We start from the raw sequence: 19378 nt of genomic DNA on the forward strand, positions 1-19378 counted from the left end.
GATTAAGATTACTATAAATTATTCGAGTAGAAGAATTTAGTTATTAGTAAATAATATTAAATGTTTTGGAAAAATCATTTCTGTCAATTAAAGGTTATCATATTGTTATTTACCATGCATATTGTTATTTTATTTTAATTTATTATAGGAGTATTATTATTACTACCTTTCTAGAACGTGGTAGGTATGTACAATAATAATACATTTCTAGAGGTATACTCCAAGGGCATAACGGAACGGAACGGAACATGAATGCTACTAAACGCGGTAATCATAATCCAAAATGTATACATATACAATACGCATACTTTTAAATTGTTTATGTCCGATTCGCCATGACCTAAGATGCACAATACACTAATTTAATTACTATCCGTACAAAGTTAATGAATCGCTATTCGTTTATAACTTTATAAGAATGTAAACTTGAAGATTTTAATGAAATATTTTATTTTTAGGCAGATACCTAGTTCATTGAAAAATTAAATCTCGTACAAAATATATATAATTATCAATAATAATCCTTGTTAAGTATGTATAATTTAAACTTATATTATAATTATTAACGATTTATTTTTTGTAATATTTTTTTAGTTAATTTTTAAAATTAAGATATCATTTAATTTGTTTTATAGTTATAAGTTTTATCTTAATAGAATTTAGAAGTACTTTTAATATGCTATTGGTATACAGAGGTGTATTCTTTTTAGACTTTTAGAGTAAATTAAATTTGGTGTTATTATTTTAAATTTAAAAAAAAACAATAAGCTATTCCATTCAAATTAATGAATCCAAATGTTGCTCAATTTATAGTGATGGGTTTAGGACATTTAAAATGTACATGATCTACTGAACCTAACCTAAACATAAACATTGTGCCTACTTTTAAAACTACACAATTATTTGTTGCATAACATAGTAATTAAGGCACTAATAATATTTTTATATATTATAGTACACATAGTTATTAAATTAAAACTGATGATTAAATTTGCTTGGTGTAAACTAGTAAACTAAATATACATACTAATATTGTTATATTAATCAACATCAATTTTGCCTTTAAATAAATATCAAACAGCAGCAATAACAACATAATATGTTAAACATTCATGAATATAGTAGTATTATGTAATATTTTTGTCAGTTATATTTTATTATTTTTTATAATTTCAAAGAAGACAGTTTATTATTAATTTAAAACTTTATAATATAAAAATGTATAAATGTATTTTTATTTATATTAATCCTGTAAATGTATGTAAATAACTACTAATTTATTTATTATATATTTATATATCTAACGAACACATTTTACCAAACATTTACAAAATAGTTGGGATTCTCAGGATACATTACTTACTTTTAGGTACATTATATATAGGTAACGAAGCTTAAGGCTTACTAGCATTTGCGTGTTCTTTGGGGTAGTTTAATAAATAGCAGTGTCAAAATGTCAAATAATCCGATTTGGAATGTAAAGAATTTAAATCCAAAATTTTATTTTGCATATTTCAAAGGTATATTTATTAGATTATATTAACAAATTATCTAGCTTTTTATTGTATTTTCATAATTATTCTACAATAAAATTGTTTATAAAAATTGAAATGCCTATATTATGTCCATGGCGTAGCGATTAGCTGACGATTTATACGTATTACTATTATAATAAAATATTATAAATATAAGGTATAAGATAAGTAATTTATTTGTAAAAATCACGTGCATTGTTTAAATCAACTATCTATAATTTATTTAAATCGTATGCTGTGCTTCTTTTTTTCAAGATGAAAAAGGAACATAAATGCGTCAAAGTATTAGGTACATTATAATAATACAGAAATCATACAATTTTACATTTTTATTGTTTAAAATAGTTATTTGAAATATTCTCAGAAAAAATGTATTAAGTATAGCCAGTATAGGTATGTGGTATGTCATTCAAATTTATAAATATTATAGTTTTTTTCGCAAATGATAAACTTTCTTCTAATATAAGATTCTGAGCAAAGCGATGAATGCATTTATTTTAAAGTATTGTGTTTTTTGTTTAAATTTAATACGAGATTCCTCATAAGTTATTACTTATTAAAACTAGAATAAAAAAATTAACTTTCAATTCATAGTAATTTTTTTATAAGCGTTTGAAGTTAGAATTTTTACAAAATTTGTTAAAATCGCTAAAATTAACAAATTATTTTGTAATTAAAAATTTATAATCATAAAATTTTAAAATTTCATACAATTAATTATACTTAAATTTAGAAAATGTAATACAATATGGTTCATCATAAGCTACTTGTTCTAACGGAAGTAAATATAAGCTTTTTTAAACTTTTAATATACTTACTTTTTTATGAGTGATTAAATTTTAAATTTTGAAGACAATATGATGTTATCCATTCAGTCTTCAAGGATTTTTATGTCTTGCTCCATAAAATATTAGTATTAATTTTTTTGCCTAAAATATAAAAAATATAATGTTTCATATAAACGAATAATTATTCAAGTCATTTGTAAATACCAATAGAAACAATAAATAATAATCAAATTAAAAAAAATTTGCTATAAAACATTTTTAGGATCTATCCACCCTAACAGAAATTCTTTATTCCTAATTGCTACATAAAATGTATTTTTGTTTTTTGTGAAATTACGATCTGTTTACAAATTGGAACTTTTTCTATCAGAGACCGGTTAATGCGTCGGCGAAACGAGTAACCGTCTGACAATCTCTAATATCTATTGACTTATGATGTTGACGATGTTGTGTATCCATTTATTAAAGGAACGATATAATTATGAAAAAAGAGAAAAATTAATAACGTATACTCGTATAATTATTAAAAAATAACAATTTCAATAATTCAGTCAACATTTTTTGTTTTAGTTCATATTTGATCATTTTTTATTCAGCGTATATTATGTTTATTTTTTTTTAAACTTTAAGCCCCTAACCTATAATATACTTATTTTTAGTGACAATTATCGTTTATAAGTTTATAGTTTATGAATAAAATAATAAAATCTTGAGAACCGCGTGTTGTGCTAAACTGTGAACACAAATTGGTTGTTGCGAAGTATATATCTTCCTTTTTTGGGATGGGAATTCATACACATCCCCTGTAATATAAAATACATACATTTTAAAATTGCTTATTAAAAATGTACGTAATAATATTAAAATTATTCATTTTGGAACGTATACTTTAATTGTACTATAGTACAAAAATAGTTATTTATTGACGAAAATAAGAAAACTATTAATATTATAAAAAAAATAATATATTCACACTATTTTTATAATATATAATTTTGAAGTAACACTTCATTATTATAGATACTTATTGATATATTATACTACAAATTATTAAAAAAAAAACTTAATATCTAAATTTTTAATCCAATAATTCGTAAATATTAACGTGAATAAATTATAATAAATATACAATTCAGAGTACTTAATTGTATAAAAAAAAAGAAAAAGATTAAACGATATATCTTACAGTATTTTTTTCGAATATTCTGCATATTATGTATATTTTGATTGTATGTATATAAAAGTGGAAACGGAGAAAAACGAATAAGGATAAAATAAAACCCTTGAAAAATCATTGGGGAGTAATAACGATGTTATGTAAATCGTATTATATGCGTACCAACCAAAACTCTACCAGTTATATCCACCTACAAGTACATGCCGTGCACTCATATGTGACAGGGTCACGAATCGCGGTATACGCCTTGGGTATTATGTACTATATGCATAACTGTAATGTGTATAATTTATTATATCTACAGTACTGATGTACGTGTAGTGAACAGTTTGCTTGTGTATTCCAAAAACGATATAATAAGTATATATTCGTGAAATAAACGGGTAATTATGAATTTTGTTAAATTTTCACAGTGATTTTACCGTTTTTTGCAAGTCGTCGATGGTGGCCTCTGGACTCTACAACCGTGTAACGTACTAAATGTGTAAATGCGACCTCCGGCACAGAATAAAGTTTATAAAATAAAAGAATTCGTATAAATTATCATCAATATAGTCACTAGTCAGTACCTATATAATAAATGATATGTATTACATCAACAATCAACACTATATTATAATATATTATAAACAAATTTTAAATTTATGTACGTATGATAACATGTTTATGGGAACGATTCCATCGACTATAGTAATAATAATAATTTTAATATTCAGAATGATTCACCAAATATACTCACTCTCGCTGTTTCTTTTAATAATCTAACAAATTTATTTAAATCCCGATTTTTGAAGTTTCAACTTTCAAGTATATATATATATTTAAGGATATTTAAATTATGTCTTGTGTCTTAGTTACGAATTTCATTAATTTAGATTTATCAAAGGTCTAAAATCAGAATCGGAATAATTTCATTGCGAAAACTCGAGAGTGATCATGCTCGCAGTGAATTATCCCGTAAAGTGATCTTATTAGGTATATTATACCTTATACGTAGTAGGACGATATATTTGCACATAATATGAATTTTCGTTAATATCCGGTTTACAACAATTATTATTTTTATTATTGCTTAGGTAAAATACCATAAAGATATAGTGCGTAATATACTTACTAATAAGAAGTTTTCTTTGCGTTTCAAAAATTATTTTATTTTATACAATTTTTTTGTTTCATATTATTATGACGCAACAAGTCAAAATGTCATATGCCCATGTGGATATAATATAATTGTACTAATAACGTTGTACGCACTATACATCAACTTTAAGTTCAAACCCTTCAATGGTTGCATGATAACAATTTTTTTTTTTCAATTTGACTGACCTATTAATATTTGCAAATTTAAATTATACTGTTGTTGCCGCTGCCGTTATTATTTATTTTGTCATTTAAAAATAAAAATGAGACTACATAGCAATAATTTATAGTTGTAACTATTGTAACGTGCATAGTTCGCAATTATTATTAACCATTGTATTATTACATAAAATATGTTAAATGTCTACAGGAAAAATATATGGGTACAGTTATTTAGCGATATCGTAATAAAAATAATAATAATTGTTTATTTAAACGATGAAATCTAACAAATCTGTTTGGATGTCTTATGAATTATATCTATCTAAATCGTGAATGTTTTGAAAGCTTATAAACTTTTATTTCGAAATTCGTGTCATTCCGCATAATTCATCTATCCTTGACAATTACTTGAGAATAAAAGAATATTTAATGTTTATAAACTGCCGCCGACTCTTCGAATTTATCAACGCGTAGCATGCGGCGTGCACAACGAGACCGGTACTATATCGACATCCATTATAATAATATATACAGTGTAATTTGTGTGTACGAGGATCTACAAATAATTCATTTTTTTTTTTTTTTTTTAATGATCAGTAATAATTTATTTACTATGTATAAATTATATTAAACGGAACGTGATTGATTGTTTTTCCAATGCACAAGTGCACTGCGCCAAGACCGCTTAAAAGAGATTTTTGTTTATATTCGATATTGCCTGTACTTTTCGCCTAGCTGCCTGAAGCGAATACATATTATTTATATAGATATCTTATATAAATAGTATGTATCTATAATATACATCACAGTATTATACATACTTAATGTTTATGCATCAGCATCAACACCCTTTTGAACGTTTAAAAACATTTTTACGAATATGATTATTTAATTAAATGAAATTAGACATGTCTAATTATGCAAGTTGTTATTATTTACCTAATATGATCTATATATCTATAAATATAAACAGGGCGATTCTTGTATCGAACACTTATTATTTAAAAAACTTTTAATGTTTTTGAAAATGTTTTTATATAATTTCCATTTTAAATTATATTTTTATCGTTATAATTTTTTACTTTTTTGAATGATAACATACATTTTTAGTATTATATTCTAAAACAAAATATTTTCAGGAGTATATATACATACAAATTGAAATTCGGATGAGTAGTTTAATTAAAAAATATTTGTTTTATTTTGACTGGAAACTATAAAAAGAAATGTTCAAAAACATTAATAGATTTTGAAATAAAAAGGCGTTGTGTTTGATAAAATAATCACTCAGTATATGAATATATAGTTTATATTTAGAATCATAATATATACACTATAATACTATACAGGTTCGTGAATAATTGATTTTTCTAGTTATGTTTACTACTTTTCTACATTCTACAAATTTAAATAAGTATTTAACTTTTAATTAGACAGTTTAAATATTGTTTAATTTCTAAAATTGTGCCTTATATGATGCATAAGTTTATGTTCAAAATAAGTATACCTACAGCGAGTGTCACGCGAAGATTAATTGCTTATTTTAAGTATATATGTAAAATATTAAAAACTACTATATGTATAACATATATATATTATACACATACTTTAAAATATTTGTAGTATTCGTAGCATACTCTGCACATCTATATATCTACTGTATACATTACACAATAATACATTATACCCTTTTATTTGTGATTCAAAGATAAACTTAGCTTTGTGTTTAAATTATCAAGAGCTATATTATGACATCTTCAATACTGAGCATATCGCGTTACTACAACAATATTAAACCTAAATGAAAAATCAATTGTTCGTATTACTGTGGCCTAAATGATAACACATTACAATGGCAGTTCGAGAGACGTCGACCGTTGTTAATTATTTATCGTAGGTATACACATATACACGATACACGTTTGGACTGTTGACCGATCAACACTGCGGTAGACGCGGAACTGTAATCTTCGTAGAGGCTTGTATTTCAATGACACGTATACACAATAATGCATTTCTCACAATGTGATGTTATCCACGGCTATCTATCAATTTGGGTTGTACACGTACCTCGGGCATTACATTATTTGTATTATTGTGTTACCATGTTATTCGATTGAACATCAAAATTAGTTTAATTTACTTTAATAGTTTAATGTACTATCCTGCAAATATCAATATTGGTTGGTCGATTACACATTATATTATACAATCACAACATTTATCTATTTTGGCTTTGTGATGACACTGATTGAAATTAAATACATAATACGCGTGTCATAAATAAGCAGTTCGTATTTAGACACCGGATTAAAATAATCAACCCGTTGCCAAAAGTACTTACGCATATATTATAGGTGTTTCGATTAGACGCGGAATCAGTACGATCCCCGGCACGACAACATACGGCCAACCGGAAGTATTATGCCTGCGTATTATAGCAGGTACCTACCGGCCTCGTCACGTCCGGACGTTATATCATATAATTATTGCTTCCGTTCAAGGATGCGTCCTGTGCAGTGCTCGTGCTCGACTATTAATCGAGCCTCGTCCGGTGACCACTGCAACTCAAGGCATGTGTTATGGTCCGAGAAAATACTTTGGTAAGATCGTCATTGGATGTGTACTTAATAGGGTAATCGCTAATCATATTTGGGTATAAAAAAAGGCAAAAGATTTTGGGTAATACCTAAAAAAATCCTCCAAAAATTGTAGTGGTTTTTATACTTTTAATGATATTTTAGAAATAACGTTCGACTGTATATGTGGTGAAGATGCCCTTGCTGTTATGGGGGTGCATGATATTACACTGTGCAATACACCATTTAAAGGAGTACATAGGACATTTCGATGACAGTTATTATTTTAGGCTCGGTATATAAAAACTGTTTTTTATAAGTTATAGCTTTTAATTTTGGTATTTAATACTAATTAGTAATTACTGAACAACAAGCCAGTAATAATATTATTTTATTTCGTGTACAAATTTTTCTTTTAAACGCATACGTATCTATCTCGTATAAGTATATAATAATATGGAAATAACGTGATTAAAACGAGATTATTTACTAAAAACGAGACAAGAGGACATCGGACAGGATGCTTAAAAAAAAGGAAGCATAGAACCTTTCATGTCCATTTTGATGCATCATACACAACATACCAGAAATAGGTTTATTAATATTAAATTACTCATAATAATACGTAAAATTCGTGGTGGAACCTAAACACGAACGTGGAATGAACTGAAGTTCGATCACTTCATATAATATTAACATTTTTATTGTTATATTAAGTGGTAGATAGTCAACAAATATTGTTTTGGTTTTACAATATTATTGAGTTTAGTGACACTGGATAAGACGGACAAATCGGTGGACGATTTATTATCGTATACACTAAATATACAATGTAAATCTCAACTATATTTCACAATGGCCGATATATGATTGCGTCATATTACGTCCATTCGAATTGGGGGGGAGGTGCAGGAGAATAGCATTTGTGTGCAGTGAAAATGGATGCATTTAGAATTTCATTATAATATACATCTTAATACAACAAACAAGATTATTTTTAAATGCAACATCGTGTACACCGTATGTTGTATTATGGTATATGTGTGTACATCATCATATAATGTGTGTGTGTGTGTATCTTTCTCTTAGTATGATATTTTTGTTTTCAAATATTTATTATAAGTAACCAAAGCTAATTTACAGTTATAAGTATTTATGATAATTTTTAATCTATAGGTCGTGTCATTACTCATTAAGTTCTCAATTTTTTTTTTTTATAATATTCTAAAATTTATGACGTTATGATATTAAGCTATAAATTATAATACGTGTTTATTAATTAACCAAGTAAATATTTGTATTATATAATGAACAAATGAACATATTAATTATTGTACAATGAGGCAGAAAACAATTTTATATGCTATATAATATAAACCCGTCATTTGAGTGTTGATATTATTAATTACTGTGTTAAATTAATTGAACATGAACTATTGTTAAACATCATTCGTATTTTATTGACCACTTATGAATTTATATACGTACGAATGTACGACCTATGTTTAACCAGGAGCTGACGGTTGTATCAATTATTTTTTATGATTACCGCTGTTAAATATTAATGAGGCACAATATTAATGGTATAATATTGTATGACGTATTATAAAATGAGTTATAACGAAAAATATGTAAACTGAAAAATAGTTAAATTATATTATTATTATTATTTATATATGCCTAACTGCAATTTTCAAGAATACAAATTAGCTAATACAACAACAAGATAACGTTGTTAATAATTAACTTACATGATAATAGTGATAATAATAAAGTTAATAAGAGAACACAATTTATATTTATATGTATTTAATATTAAAAACATTTGCAGATACAAAGTGAAAAGGAAAACTTTATATTAACTTTATAATACAATTATAAAACGGTGAAAAATTAACTGTAAATCTATAAAAATTATTCTCGAACTAATCTTGCTGTCTTAAGTTTTAAATTCTTAATTTAATGTATGATATGGAGGAAGTCCATTATCGTATATAATAATTTATAATACTATAAATAAAGGAGCGATGTCTGTCTGATTTTATATTAGGTCTATTCACAAAATTATTTTTTCAAAATATATTTCGTACACTGAAATTTGAATGTAACATTTGATGAACATCATTTACATATTGCCTACTCATTATATAGTGTCATTAATTTATTATATTTGAATTTATAATAATAGCGTGCTACTATCCTACGTCAAGATGAGTTTATAGTCAAGCGAGTATAGATACTCGATACTTGCAAGTCTATATAAATCGTTTTATATAGATAGAGATGAATATAAATGTATATAAATTAAATACTTACTTTTAACTTTTAAGAATTTTTTTTATAATTAAATTCAATTATCTTGTTGCTTGATTAGTTAACTAGACGACAAGGGTATTAAATAGTAAATATGAAATATCGTAGTATAACATGATATTATAAATTAAAAATAATAGTGTTAAATCATTATACTTATTTACATTAATGCTGATGACAAAAAATAAAAAATAAAACAAAGTATTAATACTTTAAATCATGATCGTAATAAAACAGACATGAGACATATAGAGAAAATACAAATATAAATGAAATTACAATCTACAATTTACAATAACATTTTCAGCTTTACTCTTGTCAAGAAGAATTCATGTTTAGTAGCAATAAATTTAAGAGCTTTTAAATGTTTTAGAATTTTGTAAATTTACAACAAAATAATCATAATAAATTATTTTAAGACTATTAATGAAATAAATGATAATCTTTCTATAGTATGTATAATTATGTGTTTTATTTCCAACTCACAACACACTGTGTCATAACACTCATAACTGTCATAATAGATACATGGATAATTTTTGAAATTAAAAAAATTTATCTAGCTGTATAAGTTAATAAAAATTTATTTTATTAAATTGATCAAGACCATACCTTTATAATGTGTTCAGTGACGTAATATTTGTATTTCTATATTTATTATTAGAGCACTCATTTGCGTAATCATGATTGAATCTCAAATGTAATTTTAATTAATGACCTTGATTATTTTTAATCATATGTATAAATATTAATTTACTTTATCATAATACTAGGGGGCTGGTGAAACTCGATTCCTGTGTGTAGAAGCCGCTTAGCTGCCTTCGAGGTGGTTGAATGAAAATCGTTTCACCGGAAAATCAGTAGGGAATAGTGATCGGATGTATCTGAGATTATTTACGCAAAAATATTTAAAAGCCATCAGGGACAAACAAACGGAATAGATATAGATAACATTACGAAACAATTAGAATCGTCCCAAAAAAAACAATTTGTATCACTGTTCATTGAATTAAAAGCCAAAAATGTATTTACATTTTATACATGATTTTTTATTTTTTTATTCAACTATATATAACATTAAATATTGCTATTGCCTATTGTTATTATTTTTTAGGATCCTTTAGACATGAATTATGTACTTCGACTATGTCATAGATTATTAGAACAAAACAAATCAAATGCGTCATTCTTATGTACTGATATCAAGTATAAATTGACTCGTTAAATACTCATAATCAGTTATTAATTTTCTATATTTTACAGATTGTAAGTCAGAATACAAGTCACCAACATTTTGGACAACAAACACAATTTAAAGTTGACAAACGAGATCGAAATGAAACCAAATTGCCATACGGTTTTTTTGAGGATAAAAATAATGATTATTTTACTTTGCCAGCAAATAAAATGAATTTTTCAACAGGTAAATCATTAAATATAATTGTATTTAAGTGCAAAAAAAACTATTATTCATTAAACAGTGTGTACTATTAAATATTTCAGCTGATAAACTTGGATTAAAATGGGAATTTTTGGGAAGTGAAAGGGAGTACTTAAATAATAATATTTATTTTTAGTAAATCAACAAACAGAACACAAATATTCGTATAATACATATATATATATATATATATACAATATATAATATTAAAAAGATATGCATCTCCCCTATAAGCATAGCTTGTGTTGGAGAGTTTTAATTGAATTGCAATATATCTGATAAGATTTACATTTAATTATAATTATAATTTATAAGTAAAATCGTAGTACAACTAAGTGCATTTACATAATTTAATTTATTTATATTAATTTCAAATATTCTATTTAGCCTAATTGTTATACTTATCGATAAAGCATATATAGGTTTTTATACAATGAAAATTTTAAAAACCAATGCATTAAAAATGTATTTATAGTATTTTGTTATTTAATAAACATCAATGTTTACTTGCATGTTCTTTGTGTAGGTAAAAATAATAATTTCACTATGTCGAGATTAAATCAATTATCAACTATAAAATAAACATGGTAAAAAATTGACTAAAAACAAATTTTTGAAAATGTCAACTTAAGCTAACTGTTAATCTTGAAAATAGAAAAGAATTTAAAAAAAAATAAATTAATGGAATCTGTAATAAAATTGTCTTATGCTTAAAAAAAAAAAATGTATACCTAAGTTATTTATTGCATGTTTTTAATTACCAAAGAATTTAAAATTTGTATTTTGGAACTCAATTTTAATCCAAGGTGAACTAGCTAAAATATTTAATAGTACCTAATTAGCGTAGTACACTGTATAATGTATATTTTAATTCTTTAAGACATAATTATTTAGGCACTATTATTTATTTAGTAATAAAATTTCTATAAGAACTGCTATTAAATCAATATGGCCAAGACATTAAATGTCTTGAATCGGACAAAGAAACCGCGTGCATAACAATTCCAAATTTAGAATTTGTGTTAAAACAAGTCAATGAACTTGGACGTCTGCATAAAATTATCAAAGACTACATAAACAACGACAGCGAATACAACGGTAGTGAAGCCAAAGCTTTAAGACTTAGTTTACAAGAGAAACTGAATTCATATTACGTATATGTAAATAATTGAGTAAGTAATATTTTTGTTGTGAATATTCAACTGAAATCCAGTCTAATAAATGATTATTATTTTGCAGTTATGTATCAACTTTGAGGTATTAGAACATTCTAAGGACTACTTACACATGTTCATCCCTTTAGACCATAATATACTGATAAGGTTCAAATGTCTTGCGAAAGTTGTAAACAATGCTAAAGGCAAGAGTGGCTGCAATTTAATATCGTCAGTGATTCACTCCAGAATTTGTGAACTTGAAAATAAAATGTTTAATGAGATAATGTTTTCTAGGGATTTTATTTATTGAATGATACATTTCTGTTTTAGATCACCGAACTCATACAGGCGATGATTCTCCGTTGGATGATAGACGGTGAATTAGAAGATAAATATGGTGAATTTTTTACAGTGAAAAACCCGTCTAAAAATTATTGGAATAACAGCCACGTACTAAGGTTAGTGAAAAATGTCATGAAAATTATTCAAAAATTTATATTCTATGCGTATAGCTTATATGAATTGTTATAGTTCCACTAACACGTTAGATTTCCTCAACGAATATCAGATAACCGAAATTTATTAAACTGGAAAAAACATTAAATTGCTGTTAAAAATATTTAGTCCAAAAATAAAAACAAAAATTAATAAACTTAGAGAAAATATCAAAATTCTAGCTTCTAGTGAAGGTAATTTGCAATTTGATGTAAATAACTAAAATGTTAAATTTAATTTACATATGTTTTTAGACGGACTCAATATTATGTCGTCTGACAAATGTATAGTAAAACATCAAAAATAATATTTGACTCGTGTGATCAATCGTCTGCTTTATTAATGGAAGTGTTAATTAGTGATTATGATCTGTATCAACACTTCGAAGGATTTTGAAATGACGTGTTACTTAGTCGTGAAGATTTTTACACATATTTAATACACAAGTTAAAGTAAGATTTTAGTCTAAACTGTTTTAAAACTATAATATTAAATATATTTTTTATTTTAGACCATATTTTGGAAATAGCGAGATACATAATTATCAATTGAAAGATATTATAAAAAATGCATGTGTTTTAACATCTGCTGGAAATGATAGTAAAAAGCTGTTTTATAACCTGAAATATAGAATCGATATAACCAAAAAGACGAACTGGGATTGTATCAAATTTGAGTACAAGACTGATGAACCTTTAAATCAAATAAATCTCATCACAACTACACTGATAATACACTAAATTAATTAGTGTGTTAACATTGCAGGTATTTGGTCCTTGCCTTAACTACTATACGAAAGTTTTTCAATTCCTATGGTGACTGAAAAATGTAGATAAGATAACATATAAAATATGGCAGGAACTTGCCAATTTTGTAAAAACATCATACAACAAGATTGGTGAGTTAATACTTAATTTAAAATTTTTAAACATAAATAATACACATACATTTAAAATTATTCTCTAATTCCTAGTAACTTTTATACTAATACTTTAACAATTATAAATTACTGCATAAATATATTTTTAATTAAATACAAACGAATAGTAATATAACTGCTTCATAACTCACTATACCTATATCCACCTTTACGTGAAAAACTTTCATACTCGTTTAGTTTTAGTTTTAAATACTTACACGCATTTTGACAAATAGAACTGAAATCGGTTTTGAGAAACATAAACGCTTTTCTATCAGACATGATGAGCTGCGTTAACGAAATTCAAAGCTTCATGTTTAAAATGATTAACGACGAATGGGAACAGTTCAAAAATGAAACCCACGCGAACTACTTGTGTCAAAATGGTTATGGATGCTCATACGTCGTTCTTAGAATCAATTACGCAATGTTTAGACGACGGATCCGTGGTAAGTATAATATCACAATAGTTTAAAAAATTATTTATTAATATACAACATTATATTCATAATTGTTTCTGTCTTATTTTATAATTTTCAAAATAAATTTTTTTTAAACTTAAACACTATAACCTTTAATTAAAAACAAAAAAAATAATATTGGATTGTTTGTTTTATCGTTAAAGTTGCAAGGTGATTATTTTTTAATAAACCTGCGGGTAATATCCAAAACATATAAAAAAAGTACCCTAAAAGTACCTATTAACCTATTCTATACTTCTCATTATTGGTTTGTAGTGCTTTTTTTATGGATATTAAAATATCAGTTTGAACTCAAATCTACCGTTTTTAGTGACATTTTTTTTTAAAATTTGTTAAATCTTTACTATAGGTAGCTCTCATGCTAAATATGACTTTAATCCAATAGCGATATAAGTTCTTCAACATTTTTTTATATAGTGAGACCAATTTGCCTGCACTTCTAATTAAATTTCAAAGTTTTTTTCAGTCAAAAATGGCGTCTTCTTTTACATTCCATTATCCATCACAAACTATAAATCGAATGAATTTATTATCAAATATTGTTCATTACTAATGTTAAGCCTTTAATTGCTTTTTAAATGATATTAACTTGATATTAAATTAAATTTCCCTATACCGCATGTTAGTATACTTTAATATCTATAATTTAAAATTGATCGATTTTATGTAATATTGAATTGTGTTTGAACTTTATTTATATCCAAAAGGCTAAGTCTGCTTACTCATAATAAATAAATATTCTATAAAGTACTATAAATAAATTTTTTTAGAAATACATAAAAGTACTTATGTTTTGTTTTTTGAATCAGTTCGTAATATTCGTATAATATTTGAGATTTTTCTATTATAAGCAAAAAGTTTAAAAGACGGTTTTTATCAATCTTTGAAAAGTAAATTTATCCATTATAACTTATAAGTTTATAACGATACAATTTGATTAATGCTTTTGTTAGTATAAATTAAATTATTAAGTTTACAATGTAAACACTGACATCTTTTGAACTTTGATCAATCATTATTCCAACAAACTTCAGATAAAAAGTTAAAATAACAATATAATAAATTAAAATATGTATATATGTGTGAATTTATTACACTCAATATAACAGTGAACTGTGCTTTGTAAAGGTGTTTGATACTTTGATGATAATAATATTCGATTTTTATTTTTATCTGAAATATTTGTAAAGTTAAAACCTGTAAAATACCTACTTTAGCTTTGAAACAAAATATTGATCTATAATACTGACTTTAAGTTATAACGACTTAACTTAGTCCTTGGAAGTATCTTTCAGGCTATGTGTATGAGCAACAGTCCATGAACTTTGTTAAAATATTAATGTGGATAAGTATATAATATTATTGTTTTTAGTCTTTGGGCGCGTATGTTGAATCGTTGAAAATACCTACACGTCAAAAGGTTTTCTGATATTTTCCGTTGTTTCATTATTGATACGACGGAATTATTGTTCGAAGACCCGAAGACCATAAAGTACGGCGAAAATCACGAAGAAATTATAAATACATTTATGGACAATTTCAGAGATATCAAAAAACAATTTGAGGTGACAAAATAAAACATTCATATAAAATCATAATAGAATATTTATAAACAAAAATATAAACATATAATTCGATTGGAATAATGTACGATATTTATAATTTTATCATGAGCTCTATTACGCAACATCTGTGAATATAAATAAAATATTATGTTCCGGATATAGCGGAAAACCAAACTGATACCATGACGCTTGGGAATTGCATTTTTAAGTGTATAAAATATTTTCCCTAATTAACTATTTATTATTCCATATTGAATAAGTCGAACATAATTAAAATATTCATAATCTAAAGACCTATCATGACGATACGAAGACGCAGGTTTCACCGGGTAGGCCACGTGTTAAAAATGTCCATTCATAATTTAAAATAATTATTGTTATTATTATTTCGTATATTATTGTTATCTATGTATATTATAATAATGTATAACAATGTGGGAATATAATATATTGTTTTATCGCTGGCTGATTAAATCTGACAAAAGTATAATACCTTATGATTTAAGAAGTACTCGTATACACACCTATATGTCATTATGGCCCCATGTATAATTTACGATACATAACGTATAAATGCCCAATATTAATATTAAATATCTATATATACAATTGTGTTCCGGGGTGAAGTGACCGCCCTTATATGAAAGTATACCTAAAATGATGAAGAAATGCCCATTAAAGAGGGGATCTAAAATTTTTATTTTTTAAGTTATGGGCTAATCAACTTTTTTAAAATAAAATCAAACCTACCACACATTTTTTTATGTTTCTCCAAAACTTTTCAACATTTTAACATAATTCTTTTTTTATTTTAAAGCTATTTAATTATTCTATCGACCAACATACGCAATTAAACCAGAATTATGCAAATTATTATATTATTAACTTGAAAAAGTAAACATTTTTTATTAAAAGTTAGAATTTTTAAAAATAAATCACGTATTACTCCAAATAATTCAATATTTAATATGGGTTTTTTTGTTTGTGTATTATTTTACTGAATAATACCTAGAATGCCTTATAAATTTATTTTTCATATCTTCTATAATTGCAGAGTTACTGCACTTTTTCAAGTTAATAATAATAATTTGCATAATTCTGGTTTAATTGCGTATGTTGGTCGATAGAATAATTAAATAGCTTTAAATTAAAAAATTAATTATGTTAAAATGTTGAAAAGTTTTGGAGAATCATAAAAAATTTGTGGTAGGTTTGGTTTTATTTAAAAAAAAAGTTGATTAGCCCATAACTTAAAAAATAAAAATGTTAGACCCCCCTCTTTAAAGGACATTTCCTCATCATTTTAGGTATACTTTCATATGACGTCGGCCGGTCACTTCCCCCCGGAACACATTGTATAAATACAATTTTAATTATGGAATACATGTTAGTTTCTAAAAAAAAAAAAATATTTATAAATAAAAATATAAAATTTATTTTATAATTATTTATGAAGTGAACTTAGCGAACTTTTTAGCTTGAAATTGATTAAACAACGACAAAAGAATGTGTATATAATATTATCTAAATACCTAATTAGCGTGCAGCTGAAACTAGGACATTTCCACAGCTATCGTAATTAATTTACTTATCGATCTAATACTTTTATCGCTCACTCCTTATAAGACGCTTTTGTAAAGTATCTAATCTTCCCGGAAACTTAAAAATAAAAAAAAAAACCTTTGTAAAAGAATAAGATTGAAAGATTATCGTCGACGTTTCCAAACAAAACTATTTATTTACAAGAAAACGTCCAAAAGGATTTAAAGTTGTTATTTGTTTTTCAGATGGAACTCTGCGACTTTTTGATAAAACCTAAGGGTTGTGCAATACAAGGTCTAGAAACACTAGCCTCGAGGATTGACTTTAACGGCTATTACTTGTCTAACGGTATAAAAATAAGATATACTATAACATTTATCTGTTGCACGCTTTTCGCATAAAAAATATCAAAGAGGTATAATATAATAATATGATTATTTTTTTATTTTCAGCGAGTTGCATATATTATTGTGCTAGACCGTGTGTAATTATGGATTGATCGCGAGTAGTCATCTGGTACCTACTAACGCCTATGGCCTATACAATATTGTTGTTTACTTTTTTGGAGGGATATAGTTTAATAAATAGCATGCAGTGTCAAATAATCCGATTTGGAATGTAAAGAATTTAAATTCAAAATTTTATTTTGCCTATTTCAAAGTTATATTTATTAGAGCATATTTACAAATTATCTAGCATTTTTATTGTTTTTTCATAATTATTCTGCAATATTAAAATTGTTTAAAAAAATTGAAATGCCTATATATTATGTCCGTGACGTAGCGATTAGCTGACGATTTATACCTGTTACTTATAATAAAAAATTATAAATATAAGGTATAAGATAAGTAAATCACGAGCATCGTTTAAATCAACTATCTATAGTTTATTTAAATCGTATGCTGTGCTTCTTTTTTTAAAATGAAAAAGGAACATTAATGTGTAGGCACATTATAATATAGAAATCATACAACTTTGTATTTTAATTTTTATTGTCTAAAATAGTAATTTGAAATATTCTCAGAAAAAATGTATTATAGGTATATTTTTCAAATTTATAAATATTATGCCTTTTTTTGTAAATGATAAAATTTCTTCTAATTTAAAATTCTGAATGAAGCGATGAATGCATCATAATTTAACAGTGTGTATTTTGTTTACATTTAACACGAGATTCTTCGTAAGTTATTAATACTAGATAAAAAAAATTAACCTTCAATTCATAGTAATTTTTTTATAAGCGTTTTAAGTTACCATTAATGACAATATCTCTATTGACTTATGATGTATCTACAACGTTGACTAATATTGATATGGCAGTGATATGTCTGCAAAAGAGAAAAATTAATAGTACCTATATATAATTATGAAAAAACATATTCATTGATTTGGTTCAACATTTTTTGGACATATTTGCAATCATGTATTTTTAATGTTTTACTTGTAGCTAATGTTGTACCTATCATATTAAATACTAAGTAGGTATTTCGTATGTATCTATGATACAAATACATAAAATACATACATTTAACCAGAAATTAAAATTAATTAAAATTATAAACCATTTTATAATATTATTTATAGCTATGCAACCAAAGATACAATATTGGTGTACCTAATTTTTATTCAAGTTTCGAGTAGGATTCAAAAACGTGCAAAAATAAGAAATTGAGGCACACTATTGGCTATTTGTGACACGTAACGGGGTAAAAAAACTAAAAGGGGGCAATACCTATAATCTATTAATTAGACTAATTTTTTTTCTCTTGAAATTAATTTTATTTGAGTTGAAAATAAATTATAGATAGCATTGTCATTAAAATATTAAATAATATAACTACTGTGTAAGTACTTATAAGAATTCATAAAAAAATATAGAATTATCTAAGAAAAATTTTTTCATCTTATAAATGTATGTTAAATGAATAGCATTCTTTTTTTGGTACAGAAGATTTATAAAATTTCTACAGTTGGCATGTCTAGAGTGGCAAAGGGTAAATACCCTCACTTTCTCTTAGCACACACACACACACGACTACACCACTGAGCCCTATAATATATGCAGAGACTATAGAATGATGGC

General features: G+C 25.4%; 1 pseudogene; it reads left to right on the forward strand.

Annotated features, from left to right (window-relative positions):
• The window catches only part of LOC132926105 (gamma-tubulin complex component 3 homolog), a 73827-nt pseudogene extending 55759 nt beyond the window's left edge, over window positions 1-18068 (forward strand).
• The last annotated feature ends 1310 nt before the right edge of the window (window positions 18069-19378 follow it).

The sequence above is a fragment of the Rhopalosiphum padi genome, chromosome 1 (genome assembly GCF_020882245.1).
Source record: "Rhopalosiphum padi isolate XX-2018 chromosome 1, ASM2088224v1, whole genome shotgun sequence".
Lineage (NCBI taxonomy): Eukaryota > Metazoa > Arthropoda > Insecta > Hemiptera > Aphididae > Rhopalosiphum > Rhopalosiphum padi.